Source organism: Podarcis melisellensis, assembly GCF_964234715.1.
Source record: "Podarcis melisellensis genome assembly, chromosome: 3".
In the NCBI taxonomy this organism is placed as follows: Eukaryota; Metazoa; Chordata; class Lepidosauria; order Squamata; family Lacertidae; genus Podarcis; species Podarcis melisellensis.
In genome coordinates this window covers 88277326-88296851 of record NC_138530.1, presented here as the reverse complement: position 1 = coordinate 88296851, position 19526 = coordinate 88277326, and the positions used below count along the sequence as shown (strand labels likewise).

At 43.9% G+C, this 19526-nt stretch overlaps 1 protein-coding gene and 1 long non-coding RNA gene across 2 annotated transcripts in view; one reads left to right on the top strand and one right to left on the bottom strand.

Moving 5' to 3' along the window:
* The window catches only part of LOC309367348, a 146944-nt gene that overhangs the window by 92230 nt on the left and 35188 nt on the right, over positions 1-19526 (top strand). The window lies entirely within an intron of this gene.
* The window catches only part of KHDRBS2 (KH RNA binding domain containing, signal transduction associated 2), a 341718-nt gene continuing 339370 nt past the window's right edge, over positions 17179-19526 (bottom strand). Inside the window, exons 13-14 of the mRNA XM_081906474.1 lie at positions 19090-19160; positions 17179-17406 (exon numbers count right to left, since the gene is read on the bottom strand). The gene's annotated coding sequence lies outside the window, so the exon portion shown is untranslated. The remainder of the gene's footprint in view (positions 17407-19089; positions 19161-19526) is intronic.

Sequence of the window (19526 nt, the reverse complement as noted above, 5' to 3'; positions counted from 1 at the left end):
GCAAATGCCAAAGGTCATGATGGCTAGCTGCAGAAGGCTGGATGAAGCAAGTGGGGAATTTGATACCACTGATCAGCCAAATGCTCAACTCACAGTAGCCTGTGAAACTGCCATGATTCAGAATGGAGCAGATCGGCGGGGTGCTGGCTGCATGGGAAATGGGGAGTCTTCACAGACGTCATCCCATAGTGCAGTGGAACCACCAGATGGCGCCAAAGCTTTGAAGGCAGTGAAATGCTACTTGTGTGGACGTCTAGGCCATATGAAGAGGGAATGCAAATATCCCAAGGCCAAGACAGAGCAGCGCAGCGAAAGCTCATCGCGTGGAAAAGGCCAGAGCAAAGGCAAAGGTCCGGTGTCCAGGACAACGCAGCACAAGGCAATGGTCTCACGCTTCACTCCAAATGTTGCAGAGGTCCAGAAGACGTCTAGATCTTTCTTCGTTGTTGATTCAGCTGCAACGCACCACATGTGCAACGATAAGCGACTGTTCGTGTCTTTTACACCGCAGGAAGGTGCGATTCACCAGGCAGATGGCCACACGATCCCCAGTAAAGGCTACGGAACTGTTGTTCTTCACAGTTTGGACCTATCGATACAGGATGTTCTTTATGTGCCGGACGCGAAACATAATCTGCTTAGCGTTGGACAGCTGATGGAGCGGAAAATAGACGTTTCCTTTAAGAACAATAAGTGCATCATCACAAAGAAAAATGATTATCAATTGTATGCTGAATTTGTTGATCGTTTGTTTGTTTTGTATTATGATGATGTTGTGCAGGATGACACTTGTTGCATTGCAGGTTCTAACAAAAGTTTGCATGCAGAATGTATTCACGATTTTCACAGGAAATTTGGTCATTTGCATTTTGAGGCAGTATCTAAAATGCCTGCCTTGGTTGAAGGTATGACTATTAAACCCTGCAGGTACCACATGAAGTGCAAGGCATGCGCAGCAAACAAGGTGAAAATGGCTGCGAAAGGTAAGGTGTCTAGTAGGCAAGCTACAGAACCATACCAGGTTGTTCATGCTGATTTGGTTGGACCACTAGCGCCCTCTTTGGGTGGGAATAGGTACTTCATGGTTCTTGTTGATGCATTTTCCAGGTATATTTTTGTGTATAATCTCAAGCAGAAATCAGAGGCTTTTCCTAGGTTCAAGGAATTCTGTGCTTGGTTGGGAAATGTGCATGGTAAGAAGATTAAGATTCTTTTCACCGACCGGGGGGGGAGAGTTCACTTCTCAGCAGTTTGAAGCTTTTCTGGCTGAGAAAGGAATTCAACACGATTTGTCTAGTCCTCGCTCGCCATGGCAGAATGGGTTTGCGGAACGAGCAAATCAAACATTGCTTCAAGGGTTAAAAACCTTGCTGCATGATGCAAATCTTCCAGAGAGTTATTGGGCCGAAGCTCTCTCATGTTTCACTTACAGTTATAATCGCAGGTTATCTTCAGCGATTGGTTGTACCCCCTATGAGAAGATGTTTGGCAAGAAGCCATACATCAAACACATGAAAATTTTTGGTTCTGACATGTGGGTTCACTCACCACAAAACTCCAAGTTAGACAAGCGTGGATTGCATGGTATCTTTCTAGGTTATCAGAAAGGGTCTTACAGAATAATGATGACTGACTCTAAGGAAATTAAGCTCACAAGAAGTGTTGAGTACAATGCCAAGTGGGGGGAGAATGTGGGAATTTTCCAATGTTATCCTGATGACAGTGATGAGACTGAGGATAGTCAAAAGCAACCACAACAACCCACACCCACTGATGAAGGTTCTGATTCTGAGTCTGAAACTGAATCAGATGATTCAGAGGATTTCAAGAGTGCGAAAGCCTCTATGCGACCCTCTGAAAGCTCTGATCAGGAATTGGAGGAACCATTGTTCACAATAGGTCACTTTTCTCCTAAGAAGGAAGAGGAGAGTGTTGAAGACCTAAGGCTAATTCGTAGGTCACAGAGAGCCACAAAAGGCAGACCTCCAAAGAGATTTGCTGATGAATATGCTAAGATAGCAGTAACAGCTGTTAAAAGCTCCAAGAAGGTTTTTGAACCTTCAAGTTTCCAAGAAATCCAGGATTTGGATTCAAAAGAAGCTGAGCCATGGTTAAATGCCATGAAGGCTGAGCTTGATTCCTTGGAAAGGAACAAAACATGGGAACTTGTTCCAGTAGTTCCAGGAATGAAATTGCTTGGAAGCAAATGGGTCTTCAAAGCGAAGACTGATCAAAATGGCAAGATAGTCAGACACAAAGCCAGATTGGTAGCCAGAGGATTTGCACAGGTACCAGGTGAAGACTATCACGAGACCTACTCACCTACAGTGAGGTATGAGAGCATTAGGCTTATGCTCAAGCTAGCTGCAGAGGAAAATCTACACATTAGTCACCATGATGTAAATACAGCTTTTCTGTACGGATCTCTAGGTGAATCACTTTATATGCTTCCACCTGATGGCGTACAGGTAAAACAGGGATTTGTTTGTGCTCTGAAAAAGTCAATTTATGGTCTCAAACAAAGTGCACGGTGTTGGCACACAAAACTCACTGAAGTATTGTTTTCTCTAGGTTTTAAGCAAGGGAAAGCTGATCCATGTGTATTTGTCAAAGAGGAGGGGCAAGAGAAACTGTATTGTTTGTTTTATGTTGATGATCTTTTATTCTTTTGGAAAGATGTCACAATGTACAATAACGCCCTAGCTCAACTGAAAGAGCACTTTGACATGAAAGATCTTGGTGAGGTAAACAACTACCTATCTCTGGAAATAGAGAGAGATCAAGATGGTAACATTCTAGTACACCAGTCACGGAAAATTGCTGATGTGTTAAGCAAACTAAACCTGATGGATGCTAACCCTGTGGACACACCGATGACAACAGGTTATCAGGTAGATGACACTGAAGAAGCATTTTCTGACACTACACTGTACAGAAGTGTGCTAGGCAAGCTAAACTTCATTGCCAGATGTTCAAGACCAGACATTGCTGTTAGCTGTAATTTGCTAAGCAGACAAGTCAACAATCCTACTGTTAAGGATTGGAAAGCTCTGAAACGCATAGCGCGGTATTTGAAAGGCACTATGCATTACAGACTGAGATTTAACAATCAGAAGTCTGGTGGTCTTGAGATATTTGCAGATGCAAGTTTTGGGAGTGACACTACAGACAGGAAAAGTACGTCTGGAGTTTGCTATAAGTACAATCAGGGTCTATTTGATTGGTCATGCAAGAAGCAAACAACAGTTAGCTTAAGTACTTGTGAAGCTGAACTGAATGCACTGTCTTATTCACTTAAAGATTGTGAATGGTTGTTACAATTGTGCAAAGACATGAAAATTCCTGTCAAATGTCCAATCCAGGTTTACCAGGACAACAAAGCATGTTTGGCTTTGCTAAATTCTGAAGGTTGTAAGCAAAGCACGAAGCACTTGCAATTGAAGTTGCAACATGCTAGGGAACGTATTCAGAAGGGACTCGTAACGGTGTCCTATATGCCAGGTAATGAAATTCCTGCTGATGTATTGTCCAAGATTGTATCGAGGGATCAACACTGTACCTATGTGCAGAAGTTGGGTTTGTACTGATATTGTACGAACACGCTGCCCAGAGATGTTCACAGAAAGGGGGAGGATGTTGGTTTCTGCTTTCTTCTCTGTGCAGCGAAGTGCTTGTCACGAGACAGGTTGTTTACATTCCACAGAGTCTGTACTGTTGGGTTCCCACGGGAACGGGAGACTGGATGTGACGTACACTGGTTTCCTGTTTTTTGTCACTGTTCTTTGCAGTTTCAGTTTGTGATTCTCTCTGTGCTTTAGAGGAGAGATGATGCATTTCTCTGCTCCGGCAGAGGGAAAATGTTTTTCTGTAACTTACCAGCTTTGAACTGTAAATAAAGTAGTATAGAGCATGTTGGCTCATACTTCTCATCATTCCGCTGTGCACTGGACACTGCTTATCAACAACATATTTGCCATGTATTCTTTAGTTGAGATTTCTGTGTTGCAGGGGTTGGACTAGATTACTCTTGGGGTCCCTTCCAACTCTACAATTCTATGTAAACTACATTAGTAGCACTAGCCTATACATATTTACTCAGGAGTAAATTTCACTAAGTTTAATGTGGCTCACATCCATCTAAATTATACAATTGCAGCCTGAGCTCAAGGTGATTTAATTTTAAGTAGACCTGTATACAGTTGCATTGTAAGGGGATTTTATTGAATTGTTAGCTTCCAAAGAGCCCCAGGCTTCCCCTAAAACTATTTGACAGTTATTTGGCATATAATATTTGACTATTTCTGTTGGTTGTCAAGCAATGTTATTTAATATTTAATAGTTCTAACAGTTACGTAATGGTAGTTTTTTTACATCTAACATGCAGTGATGTTTAACAGTATTTGACAGTCTGAAGCTTATCATTACATATTTGAAGTGTGCCAAAATCAAACAACCAATAAGTCTAAACCATTTGAATCTTTATTTTGAATTTTTTTCTTTTCTAAAAAGATTAGATTGAAAAGGTGAATATTGAATCCAAAATATGAATGAAAGTGAGAAATTTTGAATATTTTCAGGTATTCATCTCCAATGAATATATTGGGATCTTAAATATTCAAAATAAGCCATTGTGGTTCGAAGACCCGACCCCCGCAAAGTGGAATGAATACACAAGGACACGTGACATAAGGTTAATGGGCAAGAAAAGGCCACAACTTTATTAATTACAGCAAGTGAAAAGGTATTGGTTTAGGCATTGGATTATGTCAGCTGACTCCACCCCCTCAGAGGGGGGGGGTGAGTCTAAAACGGGGGTTTATTCACCAGTAGGTGGAGCCTGTTGATGCTAATCCAACTATAAGCTCTCCCCTGATGTCACCGAGGGTCGTGCTATGGCCTCCCGCCACGCAGGCATCGGACAGAATACACGACCGCTGGATTCCTTTAACGGAATACCCAAAAATTAAAGGCATAGGTGACTGCCACACCTAGCCCTTCAACACACCACAACACATTATTCCAATGCCTAACCTACCCACCAATATGACGAAAGTTGTGATGATTGCTACGAGGTAGGCGAAAAAACCAAAAAGCCTAATGCCAAATGGAAAAATTCCTACCAGGCCCCCTGGACAACCAGGGCGACCAACCTAAGGTCCATAGCAAGGCCAAAGAAAACTGAAACCCTGAGCTCAAAGGGAGTGGAGGGTGGGTGACTCGCGACGGGACGACGAAGAGTGAGGCAGGGGGGGGCTGGCGCCGCAGCAATTTAGGCTGCTGTACACGCCCCCTCGGAGGCACCTGGTTGGGTGCCTGCCGGTGGGCATGGGCGCCAGCCAGGTGACTGGGAGGCAGGGGGCTAACGCCCCCTGCTTGAGGCGGAGCTCGGCTCCCGCCCACAACCACTCCCCTCTCTTCCAGGAGGAGAGTCTTTACAGAAGGCAAGCAAAATAACTGTAAAAGACAGGAACATCAATAACTTAGCACAAAATACAGCTGCTACGATGTGCCCCCCCCCCAAAAAGGCTCAAAAGCTCAACAACTTTGGTGTCCAGATTTTCACTTTTTAAAATATGGCAACCCTAATCTATGGCCATGCAGATAGAGCTGGACTACAACTTCCATGATCCATGACCATTGGCCCTGCTGGCTGTGGCTGATGGAAGCTGTTCAACAACCTCTGAAGTCGACAATCCTCTCCTTTTTTCATAATCCCTACGTGTCTCACCACCATCTGAGGTTGGGTAGGAGGGGATAGGAGAAAGTGTCTTTTCAATCATCGTGCCTCACATTAGGAATGTCCTTCCAAGAGAACCATCTCCAATATCTTTTTTTAAAAATTGGATCATGCATTACAGCAAGTTGAACCACTGATTTCCACTGTTTTATGATTCATGTGGTCTATGGAATGACTGATGACATTGCTGGGCTCTGTGCTTCATATTGTTTTGTTGCTGAATGTTGCTGTATTGTTTTGCTCTTTAAGCTGTACACTGCCCTGAGAGCTTGTGCTGAATGGCGGCTCATAAATTCTGGACGTAAATTAAATTAATAAAGAAGTGAAACCCTCTGGAAGACATATTGTCGAAGGAGCTGACAAAGTAAGCCACACTGAACTATAAGAGAAATAAAATAGGACAAACAAGTAGTAGATTCACTGTGTGATGCAAGAACATGGGGTCATGATGAAGGATACCACTGACAGATGAGTGAGATCTCAGAGGAAATCTCAGGGACAACGAAACCATATTATTTCAATAAAAACTGGGTACCATGGGAATACAGCCCCTGCGTTGTTTAATTATACATGGTGATATGGGCTTTGTGTTCATTTTAATAGATTCTTAAGCTCAGCATGGAAGCATTATTAACAAAAGAGCTTTGTTGTTAAATGTCCCCGAAACATGACATTTTACAGGATAGAATTTGTAAGCAAACATTTCACACAGTTCCATTTACAGAGAAGTTATAGCTCCCCAAATAGCCAACTTTATTGTTAAATCAAATGGAGCTTAGTACCCAGTCCTTGTAAATGTCTGGAGCAATGTTTTTATTTCAGGACATGTGTTTCGGTGTGTGGACATGGGGAGAAAAATTGACTAACAAGCCAAGAGATTCTTAGGTTCTCAGTGGTCCATATGTAAAAAAAAGAAGTCAATATTTGTTACTCTTAACCAACTGACAAGCTCTACAGTCTTTCAGGATCAGTGGCAGATTTTCAATTGCTCTGTATATACTGAAGGTATTTGTAGCAAAGTTACTGTTTTCCTCACCTTAAGATCATGAAATGGTCTCCCAAGTCACCACCAGATGCAGATTTTTTTTTTTTCTGGGAGGGATTCTGCCGCAAACTGGAAAGTTAGGTTTGCAGGTTGGAAAGTGGTAGGGAAATGCACTAACAAGTGCAGAATAAATGACAAATTAATGGGAATAAGTTTAACTTCTGTGCAAACAAATCAGGATGGAATATCCCCTGAATATGATTGCTGCTCATTTTGATCAAAGCACTTCTAAAAGGTCATGAGGTCATATTAACTCCTCCTGTTTTTAACAGCAACAGTAACAATGGAAAAATGCATACGGTAAGAAATGGAAGTCATAAGCATGTCACAGCAATTCTGTGCATGTCTACTGAGACACAAGCCCCACTGGTGCTTATTCCCAGTTAAGTGTGCATAGGATTGTAGTAAAGGAGCCAAATGGAGACAACCATTTGTCTCAGGGCCTACTAAGGCATCGGGATATCATAGTCCTACTAGGATCGTGCCTCTTCACCATGCAGGCGGTGTTGGTGATTGGATCCCTCAATCTAATGGTGTCACACATTTACATATATATTTGTGATTGTGCATATGCTCCTCATGAGTCAGTCTGTCTCAGAGGAATTTTGGACCTCCAGAGCAAAGCAGATCTCCTCTGAAGAGGACTGAAGCTAAGCATTCTGGTCCTGAAGCTGCAGATCCATTTTGGAGGTTCATGGGGGCTGCCGTCAATGGTGCTACTCTAAAGGTGATATCAGGGCAGCTGTCAAAGGAGGAAAAGAACGACTGCATTCCCAAATGGTGAGTGAGTGATGGCAGTGGCGTAGTGTGGGTTGTCAGCACCCAGGGCAAGGCAAGTAATTTGCACCCCCTAACCCGTGGATTTGCGCCCCCTAACCCTAACCCCCAGATGTTGCGCCCGGTGCGGCCGGCCCCCCTGCACCCCCCACGCTACGCCACTGAGTGATGGGAGGGGAAGCTGGCCTCTAAGCAAGGACCCTTCTCCCCTGCCAGCTTTTTCCAGGGTTCAGCCTTTATTATTCACCTATGCAAATCTATGGAGACAACACGTGTGTGTGTGTGTGTGTGAGAGAGAGAGAGAGAGAGAGAGAGAGAGAGAGAAACCATACCTGAAAACCTTCAGCCAAAGATCCTTGGGGCAATAGGGTCCTTGCTGGGTGGAGGGGGGTTTCCCCTCACCACTAGGATTGTGAGCAGCCTTTCTTTGATGGCTTCCCTGAAGCTTCATGCAACAAGTGATATCCCTGAATTGATGCTAATCACACTTTCTAACAATAGATCCCATGCCACACAGTTCTGGAGGATGCCCTGATCCTCAGGAGTTACTGTAGAGATATGTGCTAGGCTGTTGTATGAATAGAGTTCCATTCACACTTCTCTGGGTCCAATCCATTGTGCATTCTCCCATCCCTTCCTTCAAGCCTCCACTGTTTAATCTAGGAGACAGCTGCGGAGAGGAAGGTGTGAGTGGTGGTCCTGCTTTTCTGAGTAGAGGGTTGATATTTCTCTTGTTCAGTTCCACACATAGCAGGTCAAATCTGGGAGCTTTCATGTTACTCTCTGAATGAGAGTCATGGCAAGAATCGTGGCAGTGCCTAATTTTGGGGTCCACTCATACCACTACCTTGTTCATTGCCAACGCATCTCTTTTATCTATTATGCAGGTACAGATATGGTCATGGTTCATAGGCTGTCTGAATTGTTCCTCTGGAGCAGCAGATCCCATTTTGCATGACGCATCCAAAGCGTGTTGATAGCAGGTATGCACAGATGTGGCCTGTGAATGATTTAGGCAACCCATATACCACCCGGCTGGTTAAAAATGTGCAGGGGGTTGGGGCAAGCAAAGCCAACACTACCTGGCCAGTGAAATTATATGAAAGGATCTTACGAGGCAGGTCTGAAAGATTGCAAAGTATACCTCCTTATTATGTTGTTGGCTTTGTTGGCTTTCTGGAGATTTGTTGCTATGATCCAGTAAGTCCATGAAGGTGCAAATGCACAGCATGGCTTTTCAACTTCAGCCAACCTTCCTCCCATCCCAGGTGTCCCTGCCAGCTGCTTCTCTAGGGGATGGGCAACTAGCAACACAGGAAGCTGCATTATAATGAGTCAGACACAATGGTCCATCTAGCTTCAGTGTTGCCGACACTGATTGAAAGTGGCTCTGCAAGGTTTGAGGCAGGGAATGTTTCTCAGCCCTACTTGGAGATGCAGGGGGTTAAATTGGGGACCTTCCGCTTCCACAGCAGATGCTCTACCAATGAGCTTTGGCCCTTCCCACGCGGGTGGTGCTGTGGGTTAAACCACAAAGCCTAGGACTTGCCGATCAGAAGGTCGGCGGTTCAAATCCCCGCAACGGGGTGAGCTCCCGTTTCTCAGTCCCTGCTCCTGCCAACCTAGCAGTTCAAAAGCACGTCAAAGTGCAAGTAGATAAATAGGTACCACTCCGGTGGGAAGGTAAACGGCGTTTCCGTGCGCCAGAAGCGGCTTTGTCATGCTGGCCACATGACCCGGAAACTGTACGCCGGCTCCCTCAGCCAATAAAGCGAGATGAGCGCCGCAACTCCAGAGTCAGCCACGACTGGACCTAATGGTCAGGGGTCCCACTTACCTTTATCTTTATGTTGCTGTTTCAAAAATAGAGAAGACGATGCAGAGGCTCAATTGTGCATGCAGATATAGTGCCATGCACTTCTCTGGATATGTGTGCATGTATCCAAAATGAGGAACATTCTGGATGCTGTACAAAACCATCCATTTCTGTCTTATCCATCCTAATCCTGGATGTCTACCAACCCTAATTTTACCCTTTAAAGTATTATCTTTGCCGCCTCTTTCAGTTCCGCCTAATGAGAATGCCCTTATAACGAAAGGCTAGAAGGTGTTACGACAAAACAGAATTGTTCTTCTCTCTCTCTCAGACTATCAGGAAAACATTTAACAATGTTTCTCCCTTTCTCCTCATTAGACTAACAATGAGCAATGACAATTGCTTGTTCCAATATGTCTCTGGGAACACAGCCTAGCAGCTCATTATTAGCTGAAGCTGCGGAGACGGCATGGCCCAGATTGTCATTTCATGCACACTGATGTAATTCGGCACCAGCTGAGCTACAATGGCAAGCAACAGTGGTTATAAGTGGCCTCCATTTCTCTCTTTCTCCTGCCATTACAAGCATGTGGTATCTACCACATACATGCCAATGAATGGAAAGAGCTACATACCAATAATTGCCAGCCTTTGTATTGCCTTCACTGTCCAGAACTCTGAGCAGAGTCATTATCCCAGATATGCATGGGGAGAGTTACGTTTGGGCACAAGGGAGATCATGGGTACCACAAAATACCAGGAGGTCACTTGTTATACTTCCAGGTAATGCTGAAATTCAAAAAATTGATTTTTTCCCCCAGATTGTAATTCTGAGGACGGGGATCAGTGCACACAGATCCAGAAACCATAAATGATATGAACGAGCAAAAAATATTTCTGTGTGTCCCCACCTGAGTGATGGTCCAGTGGTGCTAGTGGTCAGGTAGATTCCTCCCAGGTGCAGCACAATGCTCATTAGGGCAGGGATGGGGCAGGGATTAGGCAGCATCCGTGAGGTTGCAGGAGCTCCAGGTTGGTGGCAGAGGCCCTGCAGGTGTGCACATGCCTGTAGAGTTACTGCTGCTGCAGCAAAGCTTCCCTGACATCCCCACTGCTGCCTTCCATGTTGGCAGACATCCTTTGGGAGGATGTCGCAGACATAACAGGGAAGGTCTGCAGCTCAGTTACAGAGCCCCTGCTTTGCAAGCAGAAGGTTCTGTCCCCAGCATCCTCAGGTGGCACTGGGAGAGAACCTTGGCTGAAGCCCTGGAGAATTGCTGTCAGTCAGTGTTGACAATACTGAACTGGATGGACCAAAGGGTCTGACTCAGTGTAAGGCTGCTTCCTTTGTTCCTGTGTCCCTCCCCAGCCCAGCCCTCCATGAACCGCCAGTGCTGCCTTGCCACCTAACAGAGACAAGACAATTCAAAGTTCCAGCCAGCCATGCCGTCCTCCATAATACTCAATTCTACCCACCACTTCGTTTTTCTGCTTGATCCTTGATATATTATGAACACTGTTTTGGGGCATTGCACAGAGCCTGTAGCATTTATCTGTATTTCTGGTTTCCCCCCTCCCCCTGCCAGTGTGTGTGTGTGTGTGTGTGTGTGTGTGTGTGTGTGTGGCCTCCCCTGCCCCCCCTTTTAAGATATTATCTACTAACTTAAATCTCAGGGATTCTCTGAGCAGGCTAGTCTCTCCCTCTTGTTTCTCTATGGCTCCGTTTTGGCTCTATTTCTGCTACTGCCTGAATGTTCATTATTTTAAGGACTGTTTTAAGGAAAAAATTCATCCACACAAAACTGGTATGTCAGGTGAAAATACTAAGCTCACCATTTGTTGTTGCTGTTTATATTTTGCTGTGGCCTTTGGCCTATCATGGGAAAACGTCTGTTTTGTTGGGGTTCAGGGGCATTGGGATTCTAGTCAGAAGTGGGGAACTACAAGGGGCCAATCAGGCTGAAAAGCACTAACTTAACTCATTAGTATCCCTGGTTTATTAACCTTCTCCCTCACTAGACTGCTGTATAAGACTATTGTGACGTGAAGAGGCTTTCAAAAGCCAAACATATGTTTATGATAGGTGAAAGACACCATGCTGTATGATGTGCTGAGCATTTGTGGCTCTTTGTGATGGCTTTGGTGGACTCACACAGGGCTGCTGTTGGTTGCAGCATATTGAGCTTTTGGTGCTGCTTTTTTGAGGTACTATGCACACCTATTAGCCACCAAGCCAATTTTAATATTCTGCTACTTACATACAGAACACTATAGAATTCTGGACCAGGCAACCTGAAAAACCTGCTTGAGTCCTAAAAGAGCTGCTCCTTGCCTTGCAGGCCTTTCCGCACCTGGCCTGGGAGGGCGGGACCCTACCTGTCCCCACCTACAAAAGCTGAGGCTGCAGAACAGACTCTTGAGCTGGGGGAGTTGGAAGGCAGGGAAGTTGTTGCTGGTACTGATATTATTTTTAATATTTATTTTAGATCTTACGATTTATGTGGAAATTGTTTAATTTGGTTGTGTACTTTTTGATGTTTTTTGTTGCTTACCTCCACTGTTCATGCTTGAAAAAGGAGAATTACCTCAGAGATAGATCTGATAGTGTCTGTCAGGGCCAGTCCTACCATTAGGCGCATTGAGACAGCTGCCTCAGGTAGCAGTGTGGTGTAATGGGTAGTGTTGGAGTAAGACCTGGCAGATCAGGATTCAAATCCCCACTCAGCCAGAACGTTTACTGGGTGACCTTGAGCCAGCCACCCTCTCTCATCCTAACCTAACTCACAGGATAGTTGTGAGGATAAAATGAGGAGTTGGAGAACAATATATGCCACCTTAAGTTCCTTGGAGGAAAAGTAGAACCTAAATGCAGTGAAATCTATCTATCATCTAATCAGGTTTGGCAATGGTGACAGCCCCCTACCATTCTCCTAGAACACCCTGAAACCAAGCCTATATGCTGGTCTTGTCAGCAGTGTTGCTGTAAGATTCAGTTGCCAGTTGTGTTGATGTATGGCTCCAATTGCCATATGGGATGCAGGGGTGCAATCTTGCCATTCACCACAAAGAGCAAAATGTATTAGGAAAGCTTAAGCACCTGTATTACTTTTACACGAATATCCTGTTCATGTGCATTTTACAAGGCTGTTTAAGGAAATTTACATTTAGTGATTAATTAGTTCTCGTGATCCTCAGGAACAATGCTGATAGATGTCGGACTATATAGCTCCATAAAACTGCTGCTGTTTTTATTTGTATAGTTTGATTAACAGTAAATAGACATAGTAAATCAATAAGCTAGAGATGTTGCATTTGAAATTGTGTATGTGTGGCCTAGAGGACTAGCAGGTGACTAACAAGGAAGTTATTGAACCGATCCTTTTGCTAAACGATTTTATGCAAGGAAGGTTAGCATGCTCGAATGCCTGGAAGTTAAAGTATGTTATTTATCCCCTGGACAGATATAGGACATGACCATCACAGTGCAAGCTTCCATTTACTGCCCATTCCAAACCTAAGGCATTTCCTTCAGACTGAAAGGTTTTGCAGTCCATCAACTTTCTTCCTGATTGTACAGTCCTAAAGCCAACCTCTTCTGTAAGAAATAACCAAGAATGGATTCTGGACATTTCCCATTTGTGTTGGCTTCTGGACTGTGCTCCCCCCCCCCATACAATTGCAAAATAATGGCTGTTTCACAAATTCCGTATTTGTATCACACCCTACTTCCACAACCCTACCAAGTAGTTTAGGCAGCAAAATGTCTATCGCTCCTTTCAGATCCAAAGGTAAGGAAGATTCAAAACAATGACATTCTGAGTCATAAAAAGCAAATCCAAGAGCACCATATTTTAACTGCATAAATCAGAAACAGCATTCTTGCCTAAAGTATGAGGCTATCCTGTGACTTTCCCTTGGATGGCCTGAGGGTCCAAGGACATGTTACATTAAAGTATGCTGCTTTTTAAAAAATAAGTATTTAGCATTGCCCATTTTCCTTTCTCTCTCTCTCTCTCTCTCTCTCTCTCTCTCTCTCTCTCTCTCTCTCTCTGTCACACACACACACACACACACACACACACACACACACAAACACACACACACACACACACACACAGCAGCAGCAGCAGCAGCAGTTTGGGCCTTTGATCCAGAGTGGCACAATGTAGTACAGGGAGGCAGCCTGACATTTCCTCCCTGTACCATTTTACACTGAAAACTGCTTCTCTCTGCTGCTATTTTTCCAGATATCAGAGAGAAAACAGCACAGAGAGGAAAATGCCAACCTCATCCCCTTGCCCTGAGATTCTGATCCAGACTATGGCCCTACATTTCTAAAAATAGAAAGTGGAGAGCGCTAAGCATGGTTTAGGGCTTGCTAATCAGGTATTGGTTGGCACTGTGGTCTAAACCACTGAGCCTAGGGCTTGCCGATTGGAAGGTCGGCGGTTTGAATCCCTGCGACAGGGTGAGCTCCTGTTGCTCGGTCCCAGCTCCTGCCAACCTAGCAGTTCGAAAGCACGTCAAAGTAGATAAATAGGTACCGCTCCGGCGGGAAGGTAAACACCGTTTCCGTGTGCTGATCAGATTCGCCAGAAATGTGCTGGCCACATGATCCAGAAACGTTGGCTCCCTCGGCCAGTAAAGCAAGATGAGCGCTGCAACCCCAGAGTCGTTTGCGACTGGACTTAACTGTCAGGGGTCCTTTACCTTTTTAACCAGGTAAATAGATATTATCTTTTTAACCAGCCATTCACCATTATACTCATCCATAAACCAATGAGTACAAGGCAGTTCTGTATGTTCTTATATGATTACCCTTCCGACTGATGAAAATAATTTGGCTATTCTATACAACTACATAGATATTTTAAAGACCTAAGCCAGTGGTTTTCAACCAGTGTGCTGTGGCACCCTGGGGAGCCTTGAATGGTGGTCAGGGGTGTCGTGGGCAACACTGACCTCTGTCCCTCTTCCCTTTCCTCCCTCCTCTGATGACCTCTTATGTCTCTGCCTCCCAAAGGCTTGTGCAGCTGTTTGTTGCAGCAGCTCTGGCTACAATGCAGACGAATGGTGCCTCTGGGGATGGCTAGGTGGTGCTGCTGCCAGGAGCTGAGGCAGCCTCAGAGTAAACAAGAGAGTGGGCAAGGAAGCCCAGTCTGCCAGCCCTTGCTGTTGGGAATGGACAGACAGGTCCCAGGCCCCTGTGGGGCACTGTGAGGAGGCACCTCTTTCTGGGGCAGGGGGCAGCTCAGAGACCAGGGGCGGCAGCAGTGGCTGCCCAGAGGACTCCCAAGGAGAGGGGGGATGAGAGGAGGCTGAGGGAACATGCCACAAGGGAGAGTGTTCAAAAAAGGCTGCCAGCTCTGCAGGAAAAGGGTGACATAACTGGGCTTCTGAGCCCCACAGGGGTGTCACAGAAAGAATGTAGTTGGTCAAGGCAGCCATGGACTCAAAAAGGTTGAAAACCTATGACATAAGCCCTGATGTAGGGTTGAAAACTTTCTGATATACAGTGGTACCTTGGCTGTTGAACATAATCCATTCTGGAAGACAGTTTGACTTCTGAATTGTTTGACAACTGCGGCGCAATGGGCAGTTAGCAAACTCAACTGAGAAAACTGAGAAACATGCCTCAGAAGCCGTTTGACTTCTGAGGTGCATACAAAAACAGAAGCATTTCCAGGTTTTCGCCGTTCGAAAACTGAAACGTTCGCCTTCCAAAGTGTTCGACAACTGAGGTACCACTGTATATTTTTCAATGGGAAATGTACAGTTTCTTTTAAAAATCATTGTTCCATAAAATTTACTAGTAGCATAATGAATGGATACAATACAGATCAAATAGGCAGCTTCAGAGTTGTAGTACTAATTAACTTTTTCATGTGACTATTCCTGGGAAGCATGAATGAATGTACTGTATAATAAATATAAATGCATTGATCTTTGGTCAGGCTAAAATGACTATATTAACTGTTTTCCATGCTTTGATTCCACACCCCCACTTAAAAATGTGAACAATTTAGTTATTAAACTGTCATATCTTCAAATATTTAAAAGTATTCCGGTAACATTACTTCCAAATAAAGCTTTGACTTGGTTTGAATATAACATGTGGCCACCTGTCATGGTCATGGATACTTTAGTTGAGATTCCTGCATTGCAGGGGTTGGACTAGATGACCATTGGGGCCTTTCCAACTCTATGATTCTGTGATTCTATGTACACCACATTAGTAGCACTGGCCTATACATGTTTACTCGGGAGTAAGTCCTACTCAGTTTAATGTGGCTTGCACTCATGTAAATGAGTATACAATTGCAGCCTGAGCTCAAGGTGATTTTTTTTAAAAGTAGACATGTATACAATTGCATTGTAAGGGGTTTTTATTGAATTGTTTTCCCTAATCAAGTATCTGCCAGATTGCTAAGAGCTAATTAGAGCTTAAATGCAAATCATAATATTTCTCCTCCTGTATTTCTACTGACTGATTTTTTGAAAAAACTCTTGAGAATCTAGACCTGTTTTACCATCCTGTAGAACTAATGTTGTTAAGAAAGCGTTTTAATCAGGTCTGAATGCATTTGAAATATTTTGCCAGAATATTATTGTTGTTGGCTGCCTTTGGCACCAGATTTTTGTTGGGAAAGCAGGATATAAATTATATTGATCTGATCTTAATAAATGAATCTGTTTCAACACTGCTTTTTAAGGGTCAGTTTACATGATTTGATGAATATAATAACAAGAGAAGAGGTGAATTGGGGGGGGGGGAACCACTATGGGTGAATCGCCATAGGTAAAGCTGTAATTAAAAATGTTCTCTGTGGCCCATTTAAAAATGTACTGAACATCTGGGAAAATAAGGGCCTACATTCTCACTACCAAATGGGCCAGGAATTGCAGCCTGCAGGGATCCCAAAAGAAAACATAGAAGAACCTCCAAAGAAACTAGCTCAAGAATTAAAAACAGGCAAAACACTTCACCTCCAACACGATACCCTAAAAAGGTGGCAACATGCGCCCTTAAAAGCATCCCAGGAAAAATAGTCACACACTTGCTCACCCTTCCACCAAACTTACCAGACAGCAATTGGGGCGCCTTTTCTTCCTACTTTTCTAAAGACTTTTGAAGGGCGGCTGGAAGACTAGGCCCAACCACTTTCTTTCTCTTCTAGAGATCTGGGTAGCGGGAGGCCTGCATTTGTCTCATCAGCCAGCCCTGCCACTGCCCAACATACAAAAAAATAAAATATAAACCAGGAGGGGCAGAGACCTTAGTGGGCACTAAAGTGTTGAGTGCTTCATGGCATACAGCAGGCATAGACAAACTAGGCCCTCCAGATGTTTTGGGACTACAACTCCCATCACCCCTAGGTAACAGGACCAGTGGTCAGGGATGATGGGAGTTGTAGTCCCGAAACCTTTGGAGGGCCGCGTTTGCCTATGCCTGGCATACAGGATGTGAAGTTCACACTGTTCCTCGGTTTGTCCCCAGCACCTGTCTTTTAGGCATAAATATGTTTTTTCAATATACTTAAAAAATATTTTTTCTCTAGTTTTAATCATCTTGCAGTGCAATTATTAAACGGAGGTAATATCATGTGACTATGGCCTGTGATGTGTTTAACTGATAACCTTGTCCCATGTGGAAGGGTACTTTTAATCCTTGCAATACAATTAAACTAATGTAATTAGTAGCATTCCTACAAAATGTAAGATATAGCACCACTCAAGTAAAACACATTATGGTCCTGGGCGATCGGATGCCTTCCCCACTAAGAGTAATGCACACAGACTTCATTTTTCACAACATTTGTAAAATATTTATTTGTTATTCTCTTTTTCCCACTTTGTTACAGTTTTTGTCTTTATCTTCCCCCCTGCTCCTTGGGGTAGAAGGATGTCAAAAGGTTCCAGTCATTCCTCCTTGGAATGCTAAAGAGGCGAAGATAATCTTGACCTTTTCCAAACACAGTGTTTTGATTTGTTGGGCACTGCATTTCTTTCTGGTTTACACCTGTCACTAGCCTGTGGAAACAGTGGAATTAGATTCAGTCAGTCATTAATTATAGACGACACAGTGAAAACGCCAGCATACCTGTGCAGTTCAATACAAACAAGATATACAAATGTTTTTGATATTCCATCACCACGGCCTAATGGGGATGACAAAGCACTCCAGATTCAGTTCACTAGTGTGCAAATGCAGATGCCTTAATATTTAAATATTCTGTGCCCCCCCCCCTGTCATGCTTCAGTGTTTATCTGTGCTCAGTGACGGAGGTCAGTGATTGATGTGGCTCTCCAAATGTTCTTGGATTCCAGCTCTCATCAGTCCCAGTCAACACGGCCAAAGGTCAGGGTTGATGGAAGTTGTAATCCAACCACATCTGTAGCGTCACAGGTTCCCTATCTCTGGTTCCGATGCTACAAATACAGCCATTTATAGGTGGTGTTACGAGAAACTAAACATATTCAAGGAGGCAAATAATAATATTATAATACTAGCAAGTATTTAATAGAGGGGTATTTAAGCCTATTATCTCATGCCAAAGTTGTCTTTTAAATCATTGTATACTGAAAAGCATAGCAATTAGCAAAACACTTGATAGTACTTCTGGCAGTTTTAGGTTTTCTCTTGCAATACTATACACATTTCCCTGGGAGTTAGTCCCACATTGCGGCTTATTTATAAGGATGTATACAATTGCACAGTAAACAGAAGCACATGAAATCTGGGCTTGGGGGGCAGGGACATAGATGCAACCCCACCCTCAACATCCCTGTTCATGACAACCCATCTGCTCAGTCCCCAGCCATCCCCATGTTGAGGATGGAAGGTCTGCAGAGGGCTCCCACTTGTGTTTGCTTGAAAGCGAACAAAACCCTTTATGTGATCAGGTACCCTGATAATGCGGGTGGCACTGTGGGTTAAACCACAGTGTCTAGGACTTGCCGATCAGAAGGTTGGCGGTTCGAATCCCCGTGACGGGTGAGCTCCCGTTGATCGGTCCCTGCTCCTGCCAACCTAGCAGTTCAAAAGCACGTCAAAGTGCAAGTAGATAAATAGGTACCACTCCGGCGGGAAGGTAAACGGCGTTTCCGTGCGCTGCTCTGGTTCACCAGAAGCGGCTTAGTCATGCTGGCCACATGACCCAGAAACTGTACGCCAGCTCCCTCGGCCAGTAAAGCGAGATGAGCGCCGCAACCCCAGATTCGACCACAACTGGACCTAATGATCAGGGGTCCCTTTACCTTTACCCTGATAAAACAAAAGGGTGAATACTTTGAGTGTTCACATGGTCGGACAAATGCTGTCAGAAATACTGAGAAATATACCCCTCCGATCTTGTAACGGTGCATTTTTTGGGATGTTGTTATCATAATCATTATTATGATTAAACAATGGCTAACAGAAGCGTGACCTTTGCCTTTAAAAATGATTCAAAGCTGGAGGAGTGAATCTTGATCCTGTGGGAAGCTTTCTCCTCCCCTTTTGGATTGCTGTGATGGAGAAGTTCCCTGAGTACAGTTGATTTCCCAGTTATATTTATGTAAAATAAATTTATTGTTAATAGGCTCAAAATATCAGGTAAAAGCAAAGCAGATTAATTCTATAGTTGTCATGCATAGTTTGGTTGCAGGTGTCATATTGATGGATCACTTGTTAATTTCTAGCCCACCCTTCAACAGTTTCCCATGGCGGCTTACATGCAGGCCTTGGGAACATCTGCTTGTCAGCTCTTCCCATCTTTCTCCCTTGAAAGTTTCATCTCTGTCTCCTAGAAAGAGATTTAAGAAGGAATAAAGCCTGAGAAATTAATCTATACTCATTTTCGAGTTTCAGGTGTTACTATAGCCTGTACTATTAGTGTTCAACATCAAATATTACTTTTACCCAAAAGTCATGTTAAAGGAAAAATGACATTTATGATGCCTGTACACCCTCAAATTCCAGAATTAATATTAGATACTTCTCTAAACTGAGATTCAAGCAGAGAGAAATGCCCATTAAGGAACAAACTGGGAAATTTATTCATCTCCAGAAGCTGTTGGCTAAAATGATCGAAAACATATATTTGGGCATAGCTATGCTTTTAGAATTGAAAATTAGGAAAGAGCATTAACAATGCAAGCCTAATTATAAT